The 27599-nt window shown below is 52.6% G+C and overlaps 1 protein-coding gene and 2 pseudogenes across 1 annotated transcript in view; 1 reads left to right on the top strand and 2 right to left on the bottom strand.

Moving 5' to 3' along the window:
- LOC137315784 (zinc finger protein 132-like) overlaps nucleotides 1-27599 on the top strand; it is a 272791-nt gene that overhangs the window by 65129 nt on the left and 180063 nt on the right. The gene's annotated exons all lie outside the window — the stretch shown is intronic.
- Nucleotides 34-27599, bottom strand: LOC137315709 (zinc finger protein 665-like; annotated as a pseudogene).
- The window catches only part of LOC137315824 (zinc finger protein 585A-like), an 84306-nt pseudogene continuing 72650 nt past the window's right edge, over nucleotides 15944-27599 (bottom strand).

The following is a 27599-nucleotide window of genomic DNA, read 5'->3' as shown; positions in this document are numbered from 1 at the left end:
ATCACTATAGCCCTGCCACTCTTCTTCCTCCCCTCCTGTGCAGCAGAGCCACCCGTGGTGACCCGAACTTGGCTCTTGCTGTTCAAAACAAAGCTGATTTATTTAACATGTATCCAGAATATTAAACTCCAGCCCAGTTCTCGGGGTTATTAACATCAGCAGAAACAAACCCCAACTGTCAGAATGAACACGGTTCAGTCCTGGATGTGATTAACAGCAGAATCCAACCCCTGCATCACAGGTGAACTCGCTGGTGTCTCAGCAGGTGGGATGAACGAGTGAATCCCTTCCCACACACGGAGCAGGGGAACGGTCTCTCCCCAAAGTGAACACGCCAGTGTTTAATCAGTTCTTCAGAGCTTTTAAAGCTGTTCCCACAGTCAGTGCATTTAAAAGGTCTCTCATCAGTGTGAGCTCGCTGGTGTCTCAGCAGATGGGATGACGTTGTGAATCCCTTCCCACACACGGAGCAGGTGAATGGCCTCTCCCCAGTGTGAACTCGCTGGTGTGCAGTGAGGTTGGATGACATCCTGAAACTCTTCCCACATTGAGAGCAACTGAAAGGTTTCTCGTCCGTGTGAACGAGATGGTGCTGAATCAGATCTGCAGAGCTTTTAAAGTTGTTCCCACAGTCAGAGCATTTAAAAGGTCTTTCCACAGTGTGAACTCGGTGGTGTGTCAGCAGGTGGGATGACTGAGTGAACCCCTTTCCACACACGGAGCAGGTGAACGGCCTCTCCCCGGTGTGACTGCGTCGATGAGTTTCGAGCTGGGATGGGTAATTGAATCCCTTCCCACAGTCCCCACATTTCCACGGTTTCTCCGTGGTCCGGGTGTCCTTGTGTCTCTCCAGGTTGGACGATCAGTTGAAGCCTCGTCCACACACAGAACACGTGGACGGTTTCTCCCCGCTGTGAACGGTGCGATGTTTTTTCAGACTGTGTAACTGGTGAAAGCTCTTTCCACACTCAGTGCACTGGAACACTCTCACTCGGGTGTGTGTGTCTCGGTGATTTTCCACTCACACTGATGTTTGAAATCTTTTCCCACAGACAGAACAGACAAACATTTCTCCTTCCACATTCAAAGGTCGATGATATTCAGGTCCTGATGAATCGAGTGACTCTGTCAGATCTTGATGTGATGTTTGGTTTGAGTTTCCCGTCTGCAAATCCTCCCCTTCTAACACCCTGTAAAAGGAGTTTACAAAAGTCATCACTGTAAATACAGGATAGAAATTCAGAACAGACAATTCTAGTTTCTATGGAACATTCTTCCTGCTCATTCCCCCAGACTGTAAATCCCCGTCCCACACACTCTCCCTCCTCCCTGTGCTGAAATCCAAACCCATCGCACCATCTCCATCATTTCTTCCCTCCACTCCCAGTTTCCTCCCTCCCTCTACTCTGGTCGGGTTCAGTTCTCCACCCCCTGGGAGCAGAGTGAGAGGAAAATAAATGAGGCACAGGGACCCTGAAGCCCCGCCCACTCTTTGTTCCCAGTCACAGGGACCCTGAAGCCCCGCCCACTCTTTGTTCCCAGTCACTGGGACCCTGAAGCCCCGCCCACTCTTTGTTCACAGTCACAGGGACCCTGAAGCCCCGCCCACTCTTTGTTCCCGGTCACTGGGACCCTGAAGCCCCGCCCACTCTTTGTTCACCGTCACAGGGACCCTGAAGCCCCGCCCACTCTTTGTTCACAGTCACAGGGACCCTGAAGCCCCGCCCACTCTTTGTTCCTGGTCACTGGGACCCTGAAGCCCCGCCCACTCTTTGTTCACAGGCACTGGGACCCTGAAGCCCCGCCCACTCTTTGTTCACAGGCACTGGGACCCTGAAGCCCCGCCCACTCTTTGTTCACCGTCACAGGGACCCTGAAGCCCCGCCCACTCTTTGTTCACAGTCACTGGGACCCTGAAGCCCCGCCCACTCTTTGTTGACAGGCACAGGGACCCTGAAGCCCCGCCCACTCTTTGTTCACCGTCACTGGGACCCTGAAGCCCCGCCCACTCTTTGTTCACCGTCACAGGGACCCTGAAGCCCCGCCCACTCTTTGTTCACCGTCACTGGGACCCTGAAGCCCCGCCCACTCTTTGTTCCCAGTCACTGGGACCCTGAAGCCCCGCCCACTCTTTGTTCACAATCACAGGGACCCTGAAGCCCCGCCCACTCTTTGTTCACAGTCACGGGGACCCTGAAGCTCCGCCCACTCTTTGTTCCCAGTCACAGGGACCCTGAAGCCCCGCCCACTCTTTGTTCACAGGCACAGGGACCCTGAAGCCCCGCCCACTCTTTGTTCACAGGCACAGGGACCCTGAAGCCCCGCCCACTCTTTGTTCACAGGCACAGGGACCCTGAAGCCCCGCCCACTCTTTGTTCACAGGCACAGGGACCCTGAAGCCCCGCCCACTCTTTGTTCACAGGCACAGGGACCCTGAAGCCCCGCCCACTCTTTGTTCACAGGCACAGGGACCCTGAAGCCCCGCCCACTCTTTGTTCACAGGCACAGGGACCCTGAAGCCCCGCCCACTCTTTGTTCACAGGCACAGGGACCCTGAAGCCCCGCCCACTCTTTGTTCACAGGCACAGGGACCCTGAAGCCCCGCCCACTCTTTGTTCACAGGCACAGGGACCCTGAAGCCCCGCCCACTCTTTGTTCCTGTTCACTGGGACCCTGAAGCCCCGCCCACTCTATGTTCCCTGTCACGGGGACCCTGAAGCCCCGCCCACTCTTTGTTCACAGGCACAGGGACCCTGAAGCCCCGCCCACTCTTTGTTCCTGTTCACTGGGACCCTGAAGCCCCGCCCACTCTATGTTCCCTGTCACAGGGACCCTGAAGCCCCGCCCACTCTTTGTTCCTGTTCACTGGGTCCCTGAAGCCCCGCCCACTCTTTGTTCACAGGCACAGGGACCCTGAAGCCCCGCCCACTCTTTGTTCCTGTTCACTGGGACCCTGAAGCCCCGCCCACTCTATGTTCCCTGTCACGGGGACCCTGAAGCCCCGCCCACTCTTTGTTCACAGGCACAGGGACCCTGAAGCCCCGCCCACTCTTTGTTCCTGTTCACTGGGACCCTGAAGCCCCGCCCACTCTATGTTCCCTGTCACAGGGACCCTGAAGCCCCGCCCACTCTTTGTTCCTGTTCACTGGGTCCCTGAAGCCCCGCCCACTCTATGTTCACAGGCACAGGGACCCTGAAGCCCCGCCCACTCTTTGTTCCTGTTCACTGGGTCCCTGAAGCCCCGCCCACTCTTTGTTCCCAGTCACAGGGACCCTGAAGCCCCGCCCACTCTTTGTTCACAGTCACAGGGACCCTGAAGCCCCGCCCACTCTTTGTTCACAGTCACTGGGACCCTGAAGCCCCGCCCACTCTTTGTTCACAGTCACTGTGACCCTGAAGCCCCGCCCACTCTTTGTTCACGGTCACTGGGACCCTGAAGCCCCGCCCACTCTTTGTTCCCAGTCACAGGGACCCTGAAGCCCCGCCCACTCTTTGTTCCTGGACTGAGTGCGCTGCGCATGCGCCGTGCTGCTCATTGTCCACCTTCTCACCGGGAAAAAGCCCCGCCGCTGCCGTCCAGCGGGACCAGAGGATCCAACTCGTGCCCTGAAGCCGCGCTCCATGTTTATAAACCCTGCGGCGGGGCCTACCCCCGGTTTATTAATCCCCGGCCCCCCGGCTCCCGTCCACCTGCTCCGGACCCGCAGCTCCGACTGGCGACAGCGCAGCGTCTCCTCCGCGCCTGCGCGCTGCGCCCCTTTAAACGGGATAGGGCGTATTCACTCCCGCGGGGCGTTCTGGGTAGTTCCTGCCGCCATTGACTGTCATTAATTGGAGATTTCACTGATCCGACGGGCGGGATCGGGGCGGAGCGGGAATCAATCCAATGGACAGAAACACAAGAGCCCGCGGCCCAGCGCCACATCGAGCGGTTTCACACCCGCGGGGCCCGCTGAGTGATGGAGATCGCCATCAATGATCAGAATAAAGAGACTGCTCGCTCTCAGAAAACTTCATCAAGGGATTTCAAGCTCATCCCCTCACTCATTCTGAAAGGGACAGGCGGGCCCTGTCTCCGTGAGGTTGGCACTTGGGTTTACAGGGCACAATTTCACAGTTTGAAGATGACAAGAAACTGGGAAATGTGGTAAACCAGGTGGAGCATAGTAACAGAGTGAGGGGGACAGAGACAGACCGGTGAAATGGGCAGACACATGGCGGCTTAAATTTAACACAGAGAAGTGTGAAGTGATACAGTTTGGAAGGAATAATGAGGAGAGGCAAAATATAAACCAAATAGTACATTTTACAGGGGGTGCCGGACCAGAGAGACCTGGGGATGTATGTACACAAATCTTTGAAAGTGGCAGAAGTTGAGAAGGCCGTTAAAAAACAGACGGGATCCTGGGCTTTATTAATGGAGGCATAGAGCACAAAAGGGAGGAACATCCGAAAATACGAATTAAGAGCAGGAGTAGGCCATTCGGCCCCTCGAGCCTGCTCTGTCATTTGATAAGATCATGGCTGATCTGATTGTGACATCAACCCTACTTTCCCGTCTACCTACTATAACATTTGACTCCCTTGATAATCAGGAATCTATCTAACTCGGCCTTAAAAATATTCAATGACCCTGCCTCCCCCGCTGTCTGGGGAAGGGAGTTCCACAGACTCACGACCTTCAGCGAAAAAATTTCTCTTCATCTCCATCTCAAATGGGAGACCCCTTATTTTTAAACTGTGGCCCCTAGTTCTAGTCTCTCCCACAAGGGGAAACATCCTCTCAGCATCTATCCCTTCTAGTCCCCTCAGGATCTTATTTGTTTCAATAAGATCACCTCTCATCCTTCTAAACTCCAATGTATACAGGCCCAACTTGTCCAACCTTTCCTCATAAGATAACCCCCTCATCCCAGGAATCAGTCGAGTGAACCTTCTCTGAACCGCCTCCAAAGCAATTATGTCCTTTCTTAAATAAGGAGACCAAAACTGCACACAGTATTCCAGATGTGGTCTCACCAATGCCCTGAACAACTGTAGTAAAACATTTCCACTTTTATATTCCATTACCCTTGCAATAAATGACAACATTCCATTTGCCTTCCTAATCACTTCTTGTACCTGCATACTAACTTTCTGTGATTCATGTACTACGATACCCAGATCCGTCTGTACCTCAGAGTTCTGCAATCTCTGTCCATTTAATTATACTGCTTTTCTATTCCTCCTGCCAAAGTGGACAAGTTTACATTTTCCCACATTATACTCCATCTGCCAAATTTTTGCCCACTCAAGTAACCTATCTATATCCCTTTATGGACTCCTGATGTCCTCTTCACAACTTACTTTCCTACCTGCCTTTGTGTCATCAGCAAATTTTGCAACAATACATTCGGTCCCTTCATCCAAGTCATTGATACAGATTGCAAATATTTATGCCAGATCTTTACAAAACACTGGTTAGGTTTCAGCTGGAGTATTGTGTTCATTCTGGGCAGCACACTTCAGGAAGGATGTCAAGGCCTGAGAGAGGGTGCAGAGGAGATTTACTGGACTGGTAACAGGGATACAGAATTCAGTTACATGGAGAGACTGGAGAAACTGGAGTTGTTCTCCTTAGAGCAGGGAAGGTTAAGGGGAGATTTAATCGAGGTGTTCAATGTCATGAAGGGTCTTGATAGACTGAATGGTGAGAAACTGTTTCCAGTGGCAGGAGATCAGTAACCAGAGGACACAGCGTTAAGGTAATTGGCAAAAGAACTCGAGGAGACATAAGGAGAATATTTTGAGGCAGCCATTTGTTATGAGCTGGAATACACTGCATGAAAGTGTGGGGGAATCAGAGTCAATTATAATTTTCAAAAGGGAATTGGATAAATACTTGAATAGGATAAATTTGCAGGATAAAGGGCATGAGAATGGGACTAATTGGATAGCTCTTTCTTAGAGCTGACACAGGCATGATGGGCCTAATGGCCTCCTTCTGTGCTGTATCATTCAATGATTCTATGATAAAGGGCCAGACACTGCTTCATCCTTCACTAACAGGGTCCCTATTAACAGTCGCTCCCTTCTGTATTCAGTGCAGTGAATGGAAACCTGTCTATTTTAGTGAGTTCAGCCTTTCTAAAATCTCTCACAATTTTCGAAGATCCATTTGACTCACTTGTTTCATTTTGAAAGACTTCTGATTTTTCTACTGTGTGTCGATGGTTTTGTTTAAAGGTGGAATGACATTTGTTTCAAAATATTCTGTTCTAACCCCCGGCCCAGTTTAAAACCCTCTGCACTACTGACCAGGAAGATCACAAGTCCAATCCTTGATCTCAGCCAAGGCAGCAGTTCAGGGGCTGGAATTGGCCTCAGTACCACTGGGCTAAATATGAGTAACCCTGCTCTCGATGGTGATCCAGTGACCTCAACTGGGAAATTTATGGATGTCACTTGAGGGCAGGACTGGACTCGACCGTGATGCCTACCACAGTGGATAATCCTGCTGTCACTCACTGTGTGGGCTCATGTATAAATGTTCCCTTACTGTTAGATTATTAACTAAGTCTGGGCTCATTACTCATTGCTGAATCGAGTCCACCCTCCTTAAAACCTACCTCTTTGACCAAGCTTTTGCTCACCTGTCCTAATATCTCCTTATGTGGTTCAGTGTCAAATTTTGTTTGTTAATCGCTCCTGTGAAGCGCCTTGGGACGTTTTACTACGTTAACGGTACTGGATAAATGTATCAATAAAACAGGGAACTCTTGGAAACACACTGCAGGTCCTTCTTTATCTGGACAGCAAATCACTGCTGTAGTGTTGTACCAGCAGTTAACATAAGAACATAAGAAATAGGAGCAGGAGTCGGCCATACGGCCCCTCGAGCCTGCTCCACCATTCAATAAGATCATGGCTGATCTTCTACCTCATTTAATATGTATCCAGAATATTAATAACCCCTATAACTGGGCTGGAGTTTAACATCAGAAACAAACCCCATCTGTCAGAATGAACATGGTTCAGTCCTGGATGTGATTAACAGCAGCAATAACAGCAGAATCCAACTCCTGCAGTCACTTGTGAACTCGCAGGTGTCTCAGCAACTGGGATGACTGAATGAATCTCTTCCCACACACACAGCGTATGAACAGCCTCTCTCCAGTATGAATGTGCATCAGATCCTTTGAGCTTTTACAACTTTTCTCACAGTCAAAGTATTTAAAGGAACTGTCCTCAACGTGAATACGCTGGAGTGTTAAGTGGGAACAAGGAGTGAATCCCTCCCTACACGTGAAGTATCTAACCGGTGCTGAATCTGACTGGATGCAGCTCCACAGACAATAATTACCCTCCAGTACCACTGAAAGGTCCAGGAGGAGTGCAGTGCAGATTCACCAGCATGTTACCAGGGCTCCAAGGATTTATGAGGAGAGATTACATAAACTCGGCTTGTATTCCTTGGATTGTAGAAGGTTAAGGGGTGATTTGATTGAGGTTTTTAGGATTTTGAAAGGAATTGATCAGGTGGATAGAGAGAAACTTTTCCCGCTGTTGGGAGAGTCCAGGACAAGGGGACATAATCTTAAAATCAGAGCCAGGCCATTCAGGAGGGAAATTGGGAAACACTTCTTCACACAATGGGTGGTAGAAGTGTAGATATCTCTCCCACAAAAAACAGTAGATGCTCAATTAATAATTTTAAATCTGAGATCAACAGATTTTTTCTAGCCAAGGGTATAAAGGGATCTGGAGCCAAGGCGGGCGGTTGGAGTTTGGATCCAGATCAGCCATGATATCATTGAATGGCAGAACAGGCCATGGTAGGGAGGCAGACAGTCGGAGCGACCGCCCCCACGGGCCGCGTCTAGCCTGGACCTGAAGATGGCCACTTTGGTCAGGCCCAGGAGCAGACCCACGTGGAGGCCCTCCGACTTTTCCCTCTCCTCACCCCGGGTTTGTGGGGACTGGTCTGTGCAACATTCTCCACCCCAGACACCCAATGGTGCAGGGGAGGACTCCCGCGTAGACAGCCCTCCATTGGGGAAACCCGCCTCCGCTTCATTCTTAATGCACGAGCCCAGACAGTGAGTATCAGCAGGATTGTCCACTGTGGTCGGCATCACAGAAGAGACCAGTCCTGCCCTCAATTGACATCCATACATTTCCCAGTTGGTGTCACTGGATCGCCATTAAGAGCAGGGACACGGGCTGATTTTTACTCTTATTTCGCCCAGTGGCACTGAGGCTGATTATAGCCCCTGAACGGCTGCATTGTCAGTGGTTTGGCCTGACTGTGTGTGGGGGCGGGGTCTGATTGTGTGGAGGGGGCGGGGCCTCACTGTGGAGGGGGCGTGGCCTGACTGTGTGTGGAGGGGAGGGGCCTCACTCTGTGTGGAGGGGCGGGGCCTGACTCTGTGTGTGGAGGCAGGGCCTGACTGTGTATGTGGAGGCGGGGCCTGACTGTGTGTGGAGGCGGGGCCTGACTGGAAGTGTGGGGGCGGGGCCAGACTGTGTGTGTGGAGGCGGGGCCTGACTGGAAGTGTGGAGGCGGGGCCTGACTGTGTGTGGAGGCGGGGCCTGACTGGAAGTGTGGGGGCGGGGCCAGACTGTGTGTGTGGAGGCGGGGCCTGACTGTGTGTGTGAAGGCGGGGCCTGACTGTGTGTGTGGAGGCGGGGCCTGACTGTGTGTGTGGAGGCGGGGCCTGACTGTGTGTGTGGAGGCGGGGCCTGACTGTGTGTGTGGAGGCGGGGCCTGACTGTGTGTGTGGAGGCGGGGCCTGACTGTGTGTGTGGGGGCGGGGCCTGACTGTGTGTGTGGGGGCGGGGCCTCACTGTGTGTGTGTGGAGGCGGGGCCTGACTGAGTGTGTGGAGGCGGGGCCTGACTGTGTGTGTGGGGGCGGGGCCTGACTGTGTGTGTGGAGGCGGGGCCTGACTGTGTGTGTGGAGGCGGGGCCTGATTGTGTTTGTGGGGGCGGGGCCTGACAGTATGTGTGAGGGCGGGGCCTGACTGTGTGTGTGGAGGCGGGGCCTGACTGTGTGTGTGGAAGCGGGGCCTGACTGTGTGTGTGGAGGCGGGGCCTGACTGTGTGTGTGGAAGCGGGGCCTGACTGTGTGTGTGGAGGCGGGGCCTGACTGTGTGTGTGGAGGCGGGGCCTGACTGTATGTGTGAGGGCGGGGCCTGACTGTGTGTGTGGAGGCGGGGCCTGACTGTGTGTGTGGAGGCGGGGCCTGACTGTGTATGTGGAGGCGGGGCCTGATTGTGTGTGTGTGGAGGCGGGGCCTGACTGTGTGTGGAGGCGGGGCCTGACTGGAAGTGTGGGGGCGGGGCCTGACTGTGTGTGTGAAGGCGGGGCCTGACTGTGTGTGTGGAGGCGGGGCCTGACTGTGTGTGTGGAGGCGGGGCCTGACTGTGTGTGGGGGGGCGGGGCCTGACTGTGTGTGTGGGGGCGGGGCCTCACTGTGTGTGTGTGGAGGCGGGGCCTGACTGAGTGTGTGGGGGCGGGGCCTGACTGTGTGTGGGGGGCGGGGCCTGACTGAGTGTGTGGGGGCGGGGCCTGACTGTGTGTGTGGAGGCGGGGCCTGACTGAGTGTGTGGGGGCGGGGCCTGACTGTGTGTGGGGGGGCGGGGCCTGACTGTGTGTGTGGAGGCGGGGCCTGACTGTGTTTGTGGGGGCGGGGTCTGACTGTGTGTGTGGAGGCGGGGCCTGACTGTGTGTGTGGAGGCGGGGCCTGACTGTGTGTGTGGAGGCGAGGCCTGACTGTATGTGTGAGGGTGGGGCCTGACTGTGTGTGTGGAGGCGGGGCCTGACTGTGTGTGTGGAGGCGGGGCCTGACTGTGTGTGTGGAGGCGGGGCCTGACTGTATGTGTGAGGGCGGGGCCTGACTGTGTGTGTGGAGGCGGGGCCTGACTGTGTGTGTGGGGGCGGGGCCTGACTGTATGTGTGAGGGCGGGGCCTGACTGTGTGTGTGGAGGCGGAGCCTGACTGTGTGTGTGGAGGCGGGGCCTGACTTTATGTGTGTGGAGGCGGGGCCTGACTGAGTGTGTGGAGGCGGGGCCTGACTGTGTTTGTGGGGGCGGGGCCTGACAGTATGTGTGATGGCGGGGCCTGACTGTGTGTGTGGAGGCGGGGCCTGACTGTGTGTGTGGAGGCGGGGCCTGACTGTGTGTGTGGGCGGGGCCTGACTGTGTGTGGAGGCGGGGCCTGACTGTGTGTGTGGAGGCGGGTCATGACTGTGTGTGTGGGCGGGGCCTGACTGTATGTGTGGGGGGCGGGGCCTGACTGTGTGTGTGGGCGGGGCCTGACTGTGTGGGGGCGGGGCCTGACTGTGTGTGTGTAGGCGGGGCCTGACTGTGTGTGTGGGCGGGGCCTGACTGTGTGGGGGCGGGGCCTGACTGTGTGGGGGGCGGGCCCTGACTGTGTGTGTGGGCGGGGCCTGACTGTGTGTGTGGGCGGGGCCTGACTGTGTGTGGGCGGGGCCTGACTGTGTGGGGGGCGGGGCCCTGACTGTGTGTGTGGGCGGGGCCTGACTGTGTGTGTGTGGGGGCGGGGCGTGACTGTGTGCTTGGGCGGGGCCTGACTGTATGTGTGGGGGGGCGGAGCCTGACTGTGTGTGGGGGGCGGGGCCTGACTGTGTGTGTGGGCGGGGCCTGACTGTGTGTGTGTGGGGGCGGGGCCTGACTGTGTGTGTGGGCGGGGCCTGACTGTATGTGTGGGGGGGCGGAGCCTGACTGTGTGTGGAGGCGGGGCCTGACTGTGTGTGTGGGCGGGGCCTGACTGTATGTGTGTGGGGGCGGGGCCTGACTGTTTGTGGGCGGGGCCTGACTGTGTGTGGGCGGGGCCTGACCATGTTTGGGCGGGGCCTGACCTGGTGTGGAGTGGGCGGGGCCGCGGGCTCTGACGTTTCTGTGACGGTTGGAACTGCCCCTGCTCCCGCGCGCGGGAAACCCCGCTCTTTCCCCCCTCCCCGGAGTTCAGCGCGCAGGCGCGGGAGAGACTCTGAGCGGTCCACAGAGGGAGTCGGAGGTGTGAAGACGGTCGGCGAGCGCCCGGTCCGGAGATTCATAAACCGCAGGCCGTTTAAAGACGGAGTGCGGCCGCAGGGAACGATAAGGATCCTCTGGTCCCGCGTGTCTTCAGCCGGGCGGCAGCTGCGAGGCTTCTCCCCGGGGACAGGCCCGGGTTACCGGGGAAACCGGCCGCCATCTTGGTACAGGAGGAGGGAGCGTCACGGCGCATGCGCGGCCATCTTGGTACAGGAAGACCGACTCCAGGACCAGGTAAATGTGAGAGACTGAGGGTCAATAGTGGGGAGTCTGGTAAATGTCCCCTCTTCACCCGTGAGAGGGACACTGAGGGTCTATAGTGGGGAGTCTGGTAAATGTCCCCTCTTCACCCGTGAGAGGGACACTGAGGGTCAATAGTGGGGAGTCTGGTAAATGTCCCCTCTTCACCCGTGAGAGGGACACTGAGGGTCAATAGTGGGGGGTCTGGTAAATGTCCCCTCTTCACCCGTGAGAGGGACACTGAGGGTCAATAGTGGGGGGTCTGGTAAATGTCCCCTCTTCACCCGTGAGAGGGACACTGAGGGTCAACAGTGGGGGGTCTGGTAAATGTCCCCTCTTCACCCGTGAGAGGGACACTGAGGGTCAATAGTGGGGAGTCTGGTAAATGTCCCCTCTTCACCCGTGAGAGGGACACTGAGGGTCAATAGTGGGGAGTCTGGTAAATGTCCCCTCTTCACCCGTGAGAGGGACACTGAGGGTCAATAGTGGGGAGTCTGGTAAATGTCCCCTCTTCACCCGTGAGAGGGACACTGAGGGTCAACAGTGGGGAGTCTGGTAAATGTCCCCTCTTCACCCGTGAGAGGGACACTGAGGGTCAATAGTGGGGAGTCTGGTAAATGTCCCCTCTTCACCCGTGAGAGGGACACTGAGGGTCAATAGTGGGGAGTCTGGTAAATGTCCCCTCTTCACCCGTGAGAGGGACACTGAGGGTCAATAGTGGGGAGTCTGGTAAATGTCCCCTCTTCACCCGTGAGAGGGACACTGAGGGTCAATAGTGGGGAGTCTGGTAAATGTCCCCTCTTCACCCGTGAGAGGGACACTGAGGGTCAATAGTGGGGAGTCTGGTAAATGTCCCCTCTTCACCCGTGAGAGGGACACTGAGGGTCAATAGTGGGGAGTCTGGTAAATGTCCCCTCTTCACCCGTGAGAGGGACACTGAGGGTCTATATTGGGGAGTCTGGTAAATGTCCCCTCTTCACCCGTGAGAGGGACACTGAGGGTCAATAGTGGGGAGTCTGGTAAATGTCCCCTCTTCACCTGTGAGAGGGACACTGAGGGTCAATAGTGGGGAGTCTGGTAAATGTCCCCTCTTCACCCGTGAGAGGGACACTGAGGGTCTATAGTGGGGAGTCTGGTAAATGTCCCCTCTTCACCCGTGAGAGGGACACTGAGGGTCAATAGTGGGGAGTCTGGTAAATGTCCCCTCTTCACCTGTGAGAGGGACACTGAGGGTCTATAGTGGGGAGTCTGGTAAATGTCCCCTCTTCACCTGTGAGAGGGACACTGAGGGTCAATAGTGGGGGGTCTGGTAAATGTCCCCTCTTCACCTGTGAGAGGGACACTGAGGGTCTATAGTGGGGAGTCTGGTAAATGTCCCCTCTTCACCTGTGAGAGGGACACTGAGGGTCAATAGTGGGGAGTCTGGTAAATGTCCCCTCTTCACCTGTGAGAGGGACACTGAGGGTCTATAGTGGGGAGTCTGGTAAATGTCCCCTCTTCACCTGTGAGAGGGACACTGAGGGTCTATAGTGGGGAGTCTGGTAAATGTCCCCTCTTCACCCGTGAGAGGGACACTGAGGGTCAATAGTGGGGAGTCTGGTAAATGTCCCCTCTTCACCCGTGAGAGGGACACTGAGGGTCTATAGTGGGGAGTCTGGTAAATGTCCCCTCTTCACCCGTGAGAGGGACACTGAGGGTCAATAGTGGGGAGTCTGGTAAATGTCCCCTCTTCACCCCTGAGAGGGACACTGAGGGTCAATAGTGGGGAGTCTGGTAAATGTCCCCTCTTCACCCGTGAGAGGGACACTGAGGGTCAATAGTGGGGAGTCTGGTAAATGTCCCCTCTTCACCCGTGAGAGGGACACTGAGGGTCTATAGTGGGGAGTCTGGTAAATGTCCCCTCTTCACCCGTGAGAGGGACACTGAGGGTCTATAGTGGGGAGTCTGGTAAATGTCCCCTCTTCACCCGTGAGAGGGACACTGAGGGTCAATAGTGGGGAGTCTGGTAAATGTCCCCTCTTCACCCCTGAGAGGGACACTGAGGGTCAATAGTGGGGAGTCTGGTAAATGTCCCCTCTTCACCCGTGAGAGGGACACTGAGGGTCAATAGTGGGGAGTCTGGTAAATGTCCCCTCTTCACCCGTGAGAGGGACACTGAGGGTCTATAGTGGGGAGTCTGGTAAATGTCCCCTCTTCACCCGTGAGAGGGACACTGAGGGTCAATAGTGGGGAGTCTGGTAAATGTCCCCTCTTCACCCCTGAGAGGGACACTGAGGGTCAATAGTGGGGAGTCTGGTAAATGTCCCCTCTTCACCCGTGAGAGGGACACTGAGGGTCAATAGTGGGGAGTCTGGTAAATGTCCCCTCTTCACCCGTGAGAGGGACACTGAGGGTCAATAGTGGGGAGTCTGGTAAATGTCCCCTCTTCACCTGTGAGAGGGACACTGAGGGTCAATAGTGGGGAGTCTGGTAAATGTCCCCTCTTCACCCGTGAGAGGGACACTGAGGGTCAATAGTGGGGAGTCTGGTAAATGTCCCCTCTTCACCTGTGAGAGGGACACTGAGGGTCAACAGTGGGGAGTCTGGTAAATGTCCCCTCTTCACCCGTGAGAGGGACACTGAGGGTCAATAGTGGGGAGTCTGGTAAATGTCCCCTCTTCACCCGTGAGAGGGACACTGAGGGTCTATAGTGGGGAGTCTGGTAAATGTCCCCTCTTCACCCGTGAGAGGGACACTGAGGGTCAATAGTGGGGAGTCTGGTAAATGTCCCCTCTTCACCTGTGAGAGGGACACTGAGGGTCTATAGTGGGGAGTCTGGTAAATGTCCCCTCTTCACCCGTGAGAGGGACACTGAGGGTCTATAGTGGGGAGTCTGGTAAATGTCCCCTCTTCACCCGTGAGAGGGACACTGAGGGTCAATAGTGGGGAGTCTGGTAAATGTCCCCTCTTCACCTGTGAGAGGGACACTGAGGGTCAACAGTGGGGAGTCTGGTAAATGTCCCCTCTTCACCCGTGAGAGGGACACTGAGGGTCAATAGTGGGGAGTCTGGTAAATGTCCCCTCTTCACCCGTGAGAGGGACACTGAGGGTCAATAGTGGGGAGTCTGGTAAATGTCCCCTCTTCACCCCTGAGAGGGACACTGAGGGTCAATAGTGGGGAGTCTGGTAAATGTCCCCTCTTCACCCGTGAGAGGGACACTGAGGGTCAGTAGTGGGGGGTCTGGTAAATGTCCCCTCTTCACCCGTGAGAGGGACACTGAGGGTCAATAGTGGGGAGTCTGGTAAATGTCCCCTCTTCACCTGTGAGAGGGACACTGAGGGTCTATAGTGGGGAGTCTGGTAAATGTCCCCTCTTCACCCGTGAGAGGGACACTGAGGGTCAATAGTGGGGAGTCTGGTAAATGTCCCCTCTTCACCCGTGAGAGGGACACTGAGGGTCTATAGTGGGGAGTCTGGTAAATGTCCCCTCTTCACCTGTGAGAGGGACACTGAGGGTCAACAGTGGGGAGTCTGGTAAATGTCCCCTCTTCACCCGTGAGAGGGACACTGAGGGTCAATAGTGGGGAGTCTGGTAAATGTCCCCTCTTCACCCGTGAGAGGGACACTGAGGGTCAATAGTGGGGAGTCTGGTAAATGTCCCCTCTTCACCCCTGAGAGGGACACTGAGGGTCAATAGTGGGGAGTCTGGTAAATGTCCCCTCTTCACCCGTGAGAGGGACACTGAGGGTCAATAGTGGGGAGTCTGGTAAATGTCCCCTCTTCACCCGTGAGAGGGACACTGAGGGTCAATCGTGGGGAGTCTGGTAAATGTCCCCTCTTCACCCCTGAGAGGGACACTGAGGGTCAATAGTGGGGAGTCTGGTAAATGTCCCCTCTTCACCCGTGAGAGGGACACTGAGGGTCAGTAGTGGGGGGTCTGGTAAATGTCCCCTCTTCACCCGTGAGAGGGACACTGAGGGTCAATAGTGGGGAGTCTGGTAAATGTCCCCTCTTCACCTGTGAGAGGGACACTGAGGGTCAATAGTGGGGAGTCTGGTAAATGTCCCCTCTTCACCTGTGAGAGGGACACTGAGGGTCAACAGTGGGGAGTCTGGTAAATGTCCCCTCTTCACCCGTGAGAGGGACACTGAGGGTTTTTAGTGGGGAGTCTGGTAAATGTCCCCTCTTCCCCTGTCCCAGGGGTCAGTGTTCGGAGAGTGATGTTGGGGTGGGGAGAATCATAGAAATTTATGAGACGAAGGAGGCCAATCGGCCCATCTTGTCCGTGCCATTTGAAAAAGAGGTATCCAGCCTCATCCCACTTTCCAGCTCTTGGTCCGTAGCCCTGTAGGTTACGGCACTTCAAGTGCATATCCTGGTTCCCTTTAAATGTGATGAAGGTTGGTGCCTCTCCCACCCTTTCAGGCAGTGAGTTCCAGACCCCCACCACCCTCTGGGTGAAAAATAATTTTCAAGTCCCCTCCAATCCTTCTGCCAATACTTTAAATCGATGCCCCCTGGTCACTGACCCCTCTGCTAGGGAAAATAGGTCCTTCCTATCCACTCCATCTCGCCCCTCATAATTTTATACACCTCAATTAAATCTCCCCTCACCCTCTTCTATTCCAAAGAAAACAACCCCAGCCTATCCAATCTTTCAAATGTAAGGAATCTGACAACACCAGTTTATAGTCCAACAGTTTTATTTGAAAATCACAAGCTTTCGGTGGCTTTCTCCTTCGTCAGGTGAGTGTGGGATTCCATGAAGGTTACCGCATATATAGTCAGAGAACAATGCCTGGTAATTACAGATAATCTTTCCAACTGCCCGTTGTCAAGGCAATCAGACAGTGACACATTACATACAGGACTACTGAATATGCAAACGGTCCGAACCCAAAGACAGACAGACAGAGAGAGAGAGAGAGAAACATCCGAAAGGAAGAGAAAGAGAGCAAATGACCAGTTGTACTAAAAACAGATAACTCTTTTTTCGCTGGTGGGGTTACGTGTAGCGTGACATGAACCCAAGATCCCGGTTGAGGCCGTCCTCATGGGTGTGGAACTTGGCTATCAATTTCTGCTCGACGATTTTGCGTTGTCGTGTGTCTCAAAGGCCGCCTTGGAGAACGCTTACCCGAAGATCGGTGGCTGAATGTCCTTGACTGCTGAAGTGTTCCCCGACTGGGAGGGAACCCTCCTGTTTGGCGATTGTTGCGCGGTGTCCATTCATCCGTTGTCGCAGTGTCTGCAAGGTCTCGCCAATGTACCATGCTCCGGGGCATCCTTTCCTGCAACGTATGAGGTAGACAACGTTGGCCGAGTCACAGGAGTATGAACCATGTACCTGGTGGGTGGTGTCCTCTCGTGTGATGGTGGCGTCTGTGTCGATGATCTGGCATGTCTTGCAGAGGTTGCCGTGGCAGGGTTGTGTGGTGTCGTGGACGCTGTTCTCCTGAAAGCTGGGTAATTTGCTGCGAACGATGGTCTGTTTGAGGTTGGGTGGCTGTTTGAAGGCGAGTCGTGGAGGTGTGGGGATGGCCTTAGCGAGGTGTTCGTCGTCATCAATGACATGCTGAAGGCTGCGGAGAACATGGCGTGGTTTCTCCGCTCCGGGGAAGTACTGGACGACGAAGGGTGCTCTGTTGGTTGCGTCCCGTGTTTGTCTTCTGAGGAGGTCTATGCGATTTTTCGCTGTGGCCCGTCGGAACTGTCGATCGACGAGTCGAGCATCATATCCTGTTCTTACGAGGGTGTCTTTCAGCGTCTGTAGGTGTCCATCGCGTTCCTCCTCGTCTGAGCAGATCCTGTGTATTCGCAGGGCCTGTCCATAGGGGATGGCCTCTTTGACGTGGTTAGGGTGGGAGCTGGAAAAGTGGAGCATCGTGAGGTTGTCCGTGGGCTTGCGGTAGAGTGAGGTGCCCGTCTTTGATGGAGATTCGTGTGTCCAAGAAAGAAACCGATTCTGAGGAGTAGTCCATGGTGAGCTTGATGGTGGGATGGAACTTGTTGATGTTATCATGTAGTCTCTTCAGTGATTCTTCGCCGTGGGTCCATAGGAAGAAAATGTCGTCGATGTATCTGGTGTATAGCGTTGGTTGGAGGTCCTGTGCAGTGAAGAAGTCCTGCTCGAACTTGTGCATGAAAATGTTGGCGTATTGGGGTGCGAATTTGGTCCCCATGGCTGTTCCGTGTGTTTGGGTAAAGAACTGGTTATCGAAGGTGAAGACATTGTGATCCAGGATGAAGCGGATGAGTTGTAGAATGGCGTCTGGAGATTGGCTGTTGTTGGTCATTCCTCATTGCTAAAATTCTCCAGCCCTGGCAATATCTTTGTAAATCTCCACTGTACCCTCCCCAGTGCAATCACATCTTTCCTGTAATGTGGTGACCAGAACTGTATGCAGTACTCTAGCTATAGCTTAACTATTGTTTTATACAGTTCGCGCATAACCTCTCTGCTCTTATATTCTATGCCTCGACTAATAAAGGAAAGTATCATGTATGCCTTTTTAACCAACTGATCTACCTGTCCTGCTAACTTCGGGGATTTGTGGACATGCACTCCAAGGTCTCTTTGTTCCTCGATACCTCTCAGTATCCTCCCATTTACTGTGTACTTTTTCTTTTTTTATTCGTTCATGGGATGTGGGCATCGCTGGCAAGGCCAGCATTTATTGCCCATTCCTAATTGCCCTTGAGAAGGTGGTGGTGAGCCACCGCCTTGAACCGCTGCAGTCTGTGTGTTGAAGGTTCTCCCATGGTGCTATTAGGGAGGGAGTTCAGGGATTTTAACCCAGCGACGATGAAGGAATGGCGATATATTTCCAAGTCGGGATGGTGTGTGACTTGGAGGGGAACGTGCAGGTGGTGTTGTTCCCATGTGCCTGCTGCTCTTGTCCTTCTAGGTGGTAGAGGTCGCGGGTTTGGAAGGTGCTGTTGAAGAAGCCTTGGTGAGTTGCTGCAGTGCATCCTGTGGATGGTGCACATTTGCAGCCACAGTGCGCCGGTGGTGAAGGGAGTGACTGTTTAGGGTGGTGGATGGGGTGCCAATGAAGCGGGCTGCTTTGTCCTGGATGGTGTCAAGCTTCTTGAGTGTTGTTGGAGCTGCACTCATCCAAGCAAGTGGAGAGTATTCCATCACACTCCTGACTTGTGCCTTGCAGATGGTGGAAAGGCTTTGGGGAGTCAGGAGGTGAGTCACTCGCCACAGAATACCCAGCCTCTGACCCGCTCTTGTACCCATAGTATTTATGTGGCTGGTCCAGTTATGTTTCTGGTCAATGGTGACACCCAGAATGTTGATGGTGGTGGGGGATTGAGCGATGGTAATGCCGTTGAATGTCAAGGGGAGACGTCATTGCCTGGCACTTGTCTGGCGCAAATGTTACTTGCCACTTATCAGCCCAAGCTTGGATATTGTCCAGGTCTTGCTGCATGTGGGCACGGACTTCTTCATTATCTGAGGGGTTGCAAGTGGAACCGAACACTGTGCAATCATCAGTGAATGTCCCCATTTCTTACTTTATGATGCACGGAAGGTCATCGATTGAGCAGCTGGAGATGGTTGGGCCTTGGACACTGCCCTGAAGAATTCCTGCAGCAATGTCCTGGGGTTGAGATGATTGGCCTCCAACAACCACTACCATCCTCCTTTGTGCGAGGTATAACTCCAGCCACTGGAGAGTTTTCTCCCTGATTCCCATTGACTTCAATTTTATGAGGGCTCCTTGGTGCCACACTCGGTCAAATGCTGCCTTGATGTCAAGGGCAGTCACTCTCACCTGACCTCTGAAATTCAGCTCTTTTGTCCATGTTTGCACCAAGGCTGTAATGAGGTCTGGAGCAGAGTGGTCCTGGCGGAACCCAAACTGAGAATTGGTGAGTAAGTGTCGCTTGATAGCACTGTCGACGACACGTTCCATCACTTTGCTGATGATTGAGAGCAGACTGATGGGGCGGTAATTGGCCGGATTGGATTTGTCCTGCTTTTTGTGGACAGGACATATCTGGGCAATTTTCCACATTGTCGGGTAGATGCCAGTGTTGTAGCTGTACTGAAACAGTTTGGCTGGAGGCACGGCTAGTTCTGGAGCACAAGTCTTCAGCACTACAGCAGGGATGTTGTCAGGGCCCACAGCCTTTGTGCACTCAGCCGTTTCTTGATATCACGTGGAGTGAATCGAATTGGCTGAAGACTGGCTTCTGTGATGGTGCAGATAGTGGTGGGAGGCCGAGATGGATCATCCACTCGGCCCTTCTGGTTGAAGATGGTTGCAAACACTTCAGCCTTGTCTTTTGCACTCACAATCTGGACTCTGCTATCATTGAAGATGGGGATGTTCACAGAGCCTCCTCCTCCCGTTAGTTGTTCAATTGTCCACCACCATTCACGACTGGATGTGACAGGACTCCAGAGCTTTGATCTGATCCGTTGGTTGTGGAATCGTTTAGCTCTGTCTATAGCATGTTGTTTCCACTGATTAGCATGCATGTCGTCCTGTGTTGTCGCTTCACCAGGTTGGCACCTCATTTTTAGGTGCACCCAGTGCTGCTCCTGGCATGCTCTTCTCCACTCCTCATTGAACCATGGTTGATCCCCTGGCTTGTTGGTAATGGTAGAATGACAGAAGACAGAGCTGGCTAAAGTGAACTGGGAACTTAGGTTAAGGGATATGTCAGTAGAGATGCAGTGTCAGACATTTAATGAGATATTTCATAACACTCAGCAAAGATACACTCCAGTGAGAAAGAAAGACTCTCGGGGAAGGACGTCCCATCCTTGGCCAACTAAGGAAGTGAAAGACAGTATCAAATTGAAAGAAAAAGCATACAATTCCACAAACATTAGTGACAGGTCAGAAGATTGGTCAAAATATAAAAAAACAGCAAAGAATGACTAAAAGAATAATGAGGGAGAGATTTGAGTACAAGAGAAAGCTAGCTAGAAATATAATAACAGATAGTAAGAGTTCCAACAGGTATTTAAAAAGAAGAGTAAGTAAAGTGAGTGTTAGTCCTCCAGAGAGTGAGTCTGGGGAATTAATAATGGAGAATAAGGAAATGGTGGATGAATTGAACAGATATTTTGCATCCGTCTTCACTGTAGAGGATACAAATAATATGCCAGAAATAATTGTGGATCAGGAGGTGAAAGGGAGGCAGGAACTTAAAACATTTACAATCACCAGGGAAAGGGTTTTGAAAAAATATTAAATCTAAAAGCTGACAAGTTCCCAGGTCCTGACGGACTTCATTCGAGGGTATTAAAAGAAGTGGCTGCAGAGATAGTCGATGCATTGGTATTAATTTTCCAAAATTCCCTAGGTTCTGGAAGGGTCCCATCAGATTGGAAAATAGCAAATATAACTCCTCTATTCAAGAAAGGAGGGAGACAGAAAGCCGGAAACTACAGGCCAGTTAGCTTAACATCTGTCATGGGGAAAATGCGAGAATCTATTATTAAGGAGGTTCTAGCAGGGCACTTAGAAAATCTCAATGCAATCAGGCAGAGTCAACACGGCTTTATGAAAGGGAAATCGTGCTTGACTAATTTATTAGAGTTCTCTGAGGAAGTAACAAGCAACGTGGATAAAGGGGACCCTGTGGATGTGGTGTACTTGGATATCCAGAAGGCTTTTGACAAGGTGCCACATCAAAGGTGACTACACAAAATAAGAACTCATGGTGTAGGGGGTAACATATTAGCATGGATAAAGGATTGGTTCGCTAACAGGAAACAGAGAGTCGGCATAAATGGGTCATTTTCAGGTTGGCAAGATGTAACAAGTGGAATGCCACAGGGATCAGTGCTTGGGCCTCAACTATTTACAATCTGTATCAATGACTTGGATGAAGGGATTGAATGTATGGTTGCTAAATTTGCTAATGTGGGAAAATGTGAACTTGTCCATTTTGGCAAGAGGAATAGAAAAGCAGTATATTATTTAAATGGAGAGCGATTGCAGAACTCTGAAGTACAGAGGGATCTGGGTATCGTAGTACATGAATCACAGAAAGTTGGTATGCAGGTACAAGAAGTGATTAGGAAGGCAAATGGAATGTTGTCATTTACTACAAGGGGAATGGAATATAAAAGTGGAAATGTTTTACTACAGTTGTTCAGGGCATTGGTGAGACCACATCTAGAATACTGTGTGCAGTTTTGGTTTCCTTATTTAAGAAAGGACATAATTGCTTTGGAGGCGGTTCAGAGAAGGTTCACTCGACTGATTCCTGGGATGAGGGGGTTATCTCATGAGGAAAGGTTGGACAAGTTGGGCCTGTATACATTGGAGTTCAGAAGGATGAGAGGTGATCTTATTGAAACAGAGAAGATCCTGAGGGGATGAGAAGGGATAGATGCTGAGAGGATGTTTCCCCTTGTGGGAGAGACTAGAACTAGGGGCCACAGTTTAAAAATAAGGGGTCTCCCATTTAAGATGGAGATGAGGAGAATTTTTTTCCCTGAAGGTCGTGAGTCTGTGGAACTCCCTTCCCCAGAGAGCGGGGGAGGCAGGGTCATTGAATATTTTTAAGGCTGAGTTCGATAGATTCCTGATTAACAAGGGAGTCAAATGTTTTAGTCGGTAGACGGGAAAGTAGGGTTGATGTCACAATCAGATCAGCCATGATCTTATCAAATGACAGAGCAGGCTCGAGGGGCCGAATGGCCTTCTCCTGCTCTTAATTCGTATGTTCATACGAGTGAGGAATATGCTGTGCCATGAGGTTACAGATTGTGTTGGATTCCAATTCTGCTGCTGCTGATGGCCCACAGCGCCTCACGGATGTCCAGTTTTGAGCAGCGAGATCTGTTCTGAATCTATCCCATTTAGCACGATGGCAGTGCCACACAACACGTTGGATGGTGTCCTCAGTGTGAAGACAGGACTTGGTCTCCACAAGGACTGTGCGGTGGTCACTCCTACCAATACCGTCATGGACAGATGCTTGCCTTGTTTGCCCTCCCCAATTGCATTACCTCACACTTCTCTGGATTGAATTCCATTTGCCACTTTTCTGCCCACCTGACCAGTCCATTGATATCTTCCTGCAGTCTACAGCTTTCCTCCTCACTACCAACCACACGGCCAATTTATGTATCATCTGCAAACTTCTTGATCAAGTCCTCCACATTCAAGTGCAAATCATTAATATATACCACAAAAAACAAGGGACCTCGTACTGAGCCTTGAGGAACCCCACTGGAAACAGCCTTCCAGTTGCAAAAACACCCGTCAACCATCACCCTTTGCTTCCTGCCACTGAGCCAATTTTGGATCCGACTAGCCACTTTCCCTTTGATCCCAAGGGATTTAACTTTTTTGACCAGTCTGCCATGTGGACCTTGTCAAAAGACTTGCGAAAATCCATGTATACTGCATCAAACGCATTGCCCTCATCGACCCTCCTCGTTACCTCCTCAAAAGAGTCAATCAAGTTAGTCAGACACGACATTCCCTGAACAAATCCATGCTGACTGTCCTTGATTAATCCGTGCCTTTCTAAATGACGATTAATTCTGTCCCTCAGAATTGTTTCCAATCATTTGCCCACCACCGAGGTTCGGCTGACTGGCCTGTAATTACTCAGTCTATCCCTTTCTCCCTTTTTAAACAATGGTACACTGTATTTAAAAGAAAGCTGATTTATTTGAGACTGATACAGAATATTAAACTCCAGCCCAGTTATTATCAGAAACAAACCCCAACTGTCAGAATGAACATTGTTCAGTCCTGGATGTGATTAACAGCAGCAGAATCCAACCCCTGTGGTAACATGTGAACTCGCTGGTGTGACTGCAGGTTGGATGACTGAGTGAATCCCTTCCCACACTCTGAGCAGGTGAACGGTCTCTCCCCAGTGTGAACTCGCTGGTGAATCAGCAGGTTGGTTGACTTACTGAATCCCTTCCCACACTCTGAGCAGGGGAACGGCCTCTCCCCAATGTGAGTGCGTTGGTGTGTCAGCAGTCCGTTTGTGCTTTTAAAGCTCTTCCCACAGTCAGAACATTTAAAAGGTCTCTTATCAGTGTGAACAAGTTGGTGTTCAATGAGACTGGATGAACAAGTGAATCCCTTCCCACACACAGAGCAGGTGAATGGTCTCTCCCCAGTGTGAACTCGCTGGTGAATCAGCAGGGCGGCTGACTGAGCGAATCCCTTCCCACACTCTGAGCAGGTGAACGGCCTCTCCCCAGTGTGAACTCGCTGGTGAATCAGCAGGGCGGATGACTGAGTGAATCCCTTCCCACACGCGGAGCAGGTGAACGGCCTCTCCCCAGTGTGAGTACGTTGGTGTCTCAGTACAGCATTCCTGCTTTTAAACCTCTTCTCACAGTCAGAACATTTAAAAGGTCTCTTATCAGTGTGAACAAGTTGGTGTGCAATGAGGCTGGATGAACAAGTGAATCCCTTCCCACACACTGAGCAGGTGAACGGCCTCTCCCTAGTGTGAACTCGCTGGTGTGTGGTCAGGGTGGATAAATCATTGAAACTCTTCCCACACACTGAGCACGTGAACGGCCTCTCCCCAGTGTGAACTCGCTGGTGTGTCAGCAGGGTGGATGACTGAGTGAATCCCTTCCCACACACGGAGCAGGTAAACGGCCTCTCCCCAGTGTGAGTACGTTGGTGTCGCAGTAGATCATTCCTGCTTTTAAAGCTCTTCCCACAGTCAGAACATTTAAAAGGTCTCTTATCAGTGTGAACAAGTTGGTGGTCAATTAGGCTGGATGAACAAGTGAATCCCTTCCCACACACGGAGCAGGTGAACGGTCTCTCCCCAGTGTGAACTCGCTGGTGTGTCAGTAGGGTGGAAGACTCAGTGAATCCCTTCCCACACACGGAGCAGGTGAACGGCTTCTCCCCGGTGTGACTGCGTCGATGAGTTTCCAGCTTTGATGGGTAACTGAATCCCTTCCCACAGTCCCCACATTTCCACGGTTTCTCCATGGTCCGGGTGTCCTTGTGTCTCTCCAGGTTGGACGATCAGTTGAAGCCTCGTCCACACACAGAACACGTGGACGGTTTCTCCCCGCTGTGAACAGTGCGATGTTTTTTTCAGGCTGTGTAACTGGTTAAAGCTCTTTCCACAGTCAGTGCTCTGGAACACTCTCACTCGGGTGTGTGTGTGTCTCGGTGATTTTCCAGTCACACTGATGTTTGATCTTTTCCCACAGACAGAACAGACAAACATTTCTCCTTCCACATTCAAAGGCCGATGATATTCATGTCCTGATGAATCGAGTGACTCTGTCAGATCTTGATGTGATATTTGGTTTGAGTTTCCCGTCTGCAAATCCTCCCCTTCTAACACCCTGTAAAAGGAGTTTACAAAAGTCCTCACTGTAAATACAGGATAGAAATTCAGAACAGACAATTCTAGTTTCTGAAGAATATTCTTCCCGCTCATTCCCCCAGACTGTAAATCCCCGTCTCACACACTCTCCCTCCTCCCTGTGCTGAAATCCAAACCCATTGCACCATCTCCAACATATTTCCTTCCATCTGAGTTTTCTCTCCCTCCCCTGAAGGTGCTGACTCTGACTGGGTTCAGTTCTGCACTCACTGGTTCCTCTCTCTCTCCTCCCCTGAAGTTACTGACTCTGTTTGTGTGTACGTGCTCTCTCCCCCTCTTTCCAACACTCTGTCCCTCCCGACATGCTGTCCATCCGCAACATCTCCCAATTTTGGTGATGGGCTCTCCTTGACCCATCTCCATTTTTCCTTCTTATACTCACTGACACATCCCGATTTCTCTTTCATTGAGACGCTCTCTGACGAGTTACCATTCCTACTTCCTTTACAGACGTTCCCTAACCCATCGTCATTCAGGTCTGGGCGCGGGGAGGGGCTGATAATGTTCACTGTTTTATATTGGGGTCTGGGGCTGCACTCGGTGCTTACTGAAGTCTGTGTCTCCCACCCCTCAGCTCACACTGTCCAACAATGGGCCTCTCCCACCCCTCAGCTCACACTGTCCAACAATGGGCCTTTCCCACCCCTCAGCTTACACTGTCCAACAATGGGCCTCTCCCACCCCTCAGCTCACACTGTCCAACAATGGGCCTCTCCCACCCCTCAGCTCACACTGTCCGACAATGGGCCTCTCCCACCCCTCAGCTCACACTGTCCGACAATGGGCCTCTCCCACCCCTCAGCTCACACTGTCCGACAATGGGCCTCTCCCACCCCTCAGCTCACACTGTCCGACAATGGGCCTCTCCCACCCCTCAGCTCACACTGTCCGACAATGGGCCTCTCCCACCCCTCAGCTCACACTGTCCGACAATGGGCCTCTCCCACCCCTCAGCTCACACTGTCCGACAATGGGCCTCTCCCACCCCTCAGCTCACACTGTCCGACAATGGGCCTCTCCCACCCCTCAGCTCACACTGTCCGACAATGGGCCTCTCCCACCCCTCAGCTCACACTGTCCAACAATGGGCCTCTCCCACCTCTCTCCGTGTGGCTTTTAACAGATGGAACCCTGTGGGGTGGAGCAAACATTTCAACATTTGTTAGTAAAATGGATGAATTCAGGACAGACAGCAGGGATTATTTGAGGAATAACACAGTGTGGTGATAAAGGGAATGCAGTGGGTGTTGTGTAGATGGATTGTCTCAAGGTGTTTGAGAAGGTGCCGCACAGGAGGCTTGTTGATAAAATTAAGGCTCACGGAATTGAAGGGAGTGGGGCAGCGTGGACAGGAAGTTGGGGAAAGGGCAGAAAACAGAGAGTCGTGGATAATGGATATTGTTCAGACTGGAGGGATGTAAACAGTGGTGTCCCCCAGGGTCAGTGTTGGGACCATTGCTCTTCTCAATGCAGGGAAATGAACTGGGCTCGGGTATATAGGGCACAAGATGAAAATCTCCAGATAATTCAAATGCCACCAAGATAGGGAGTGTGGGGAACTGTGAAGAGGACTGGAAGTGGCTTCAGTGTCACGGACACTGGATAATAAATTGGACAGATAGATGTCAGATGAGATTTAATGCAGAGAAATGTGAAGTGATACATTTTGGGAAGAAGAATAGGGAGAGGAAAAGTGAGAGGCTCCGTTGATGAAGCTGTTCAGAAACTCTATCCCAGATTTTAATAAAAAGGGGTGAATAGTGTTAATCATTGGTCATTGATTACTGTGCACTGTCCCAAACACTCCCAGGGCAGGGACAGCACGGGTTAGATATAGAGTAAAGCTCCCTCTTCACTGTCCCATCAAACACTCCCGGGGCAGGTACAGCACGGGTTAGATACAGAGTAAAGCTCCCTCTACACTGTCCCATCAAACACTCCCGGGGCAGGTACAGCACGGGTTAGATACAGAGTAAAGCTCCCTCTACACTGTCCCATCAAACACTCCCGGGGCAGGTACAGCACGGGTTAGATACAGAGTAAAGCTCCCTCCACACTGTCCCGTCAAACACTCCCAGGGCAGGTACAGCACGGGTTAGATACAGAGTAAAGCTCCCTCTACACTGTCCCATCAAACACTCCCAGGGCAGGTACAGCACGGGTTAGATACAGAGTAAAGCTCCCTCTACACTGTCCCATCAAACACTCCCAGGGCAGGTACAGCACGGGTTAGATACAGAGTAAAGCTCCCTCTACACTGTCCCATCAAACACTCCCAGGGCAGGTACAGCACGGGTTAGATACAGAGTAAAGCTCCCTCTACACTGTCCCATCAAACACTCCCAGGGCAGGTACAGCACGGGTTAGATACAGAGTAAAGCTCCCTCTGCACTGTCCCATCAAACACTCCCAGGGCAGGTACAGCACGGGTTAGATACAGAGTAAAGCTCCCTCTACACTGTCCCATCAAACACTCCCGGGGCAGGTACAGCACGGGTTAGATACAGAGTAAAGCTCCCTCTGCACTGTCCCATCAAACACTCCCAGGGCAGGTACAGCACGGGTTAGATACAGAGTAAAGCTCCCTCTACACTGTCCCATCAAACACTCCCAGGGCAGGTACAGCACGGGTTAGATACAGAGTAAAGCTCCCTCTGCACTGTCCCATCAAACACTCCCAGGGCAGGTACAGCACGGGTTAGATACAGAGTAAAGCTCCCTCCACACTGTCCCATCAAACACTCCCGGGGCAGGTACAGCACGGGTTCAGATTCTGAGTGAAATATCCTGAAGCCCCGCCCACTATGTTCCTGTACCAAGATGGCCGCGCATGCGCCGTGACGCTTCCCCTGTACCAAGATGGCGGCCGGTTCCCCCGGTAACCCGGGCCTGTTCTCGGGGAGAAGTCCCGCAGTTGCCGTCCGGCTGCTCACACTCGGGACCAGAGGATCCGACTCGGGTCCTGCGGCCTCGCTCCAT

Source organism: Heptranchias perlo, unplaced genomic scaffold (assembly GCF_035084215.1).
Source record: "Heptranchias perlo isolate sHepPer1 unplaced genomic scaffold, sHepPer1.hap1 HAP1_SCAFFOLD_56, whole genome shotgun sequence".
Lineage (NCBI taxonomy): Eukaryota > Metazoa > Chordata > Chondrichthyes > Hexanchiformes > Hexanchidae > Heptranchias > Heptranchias perlo.
This window is presented reverse-complemented; position numbering and strand designations above follow the sequence as displayed.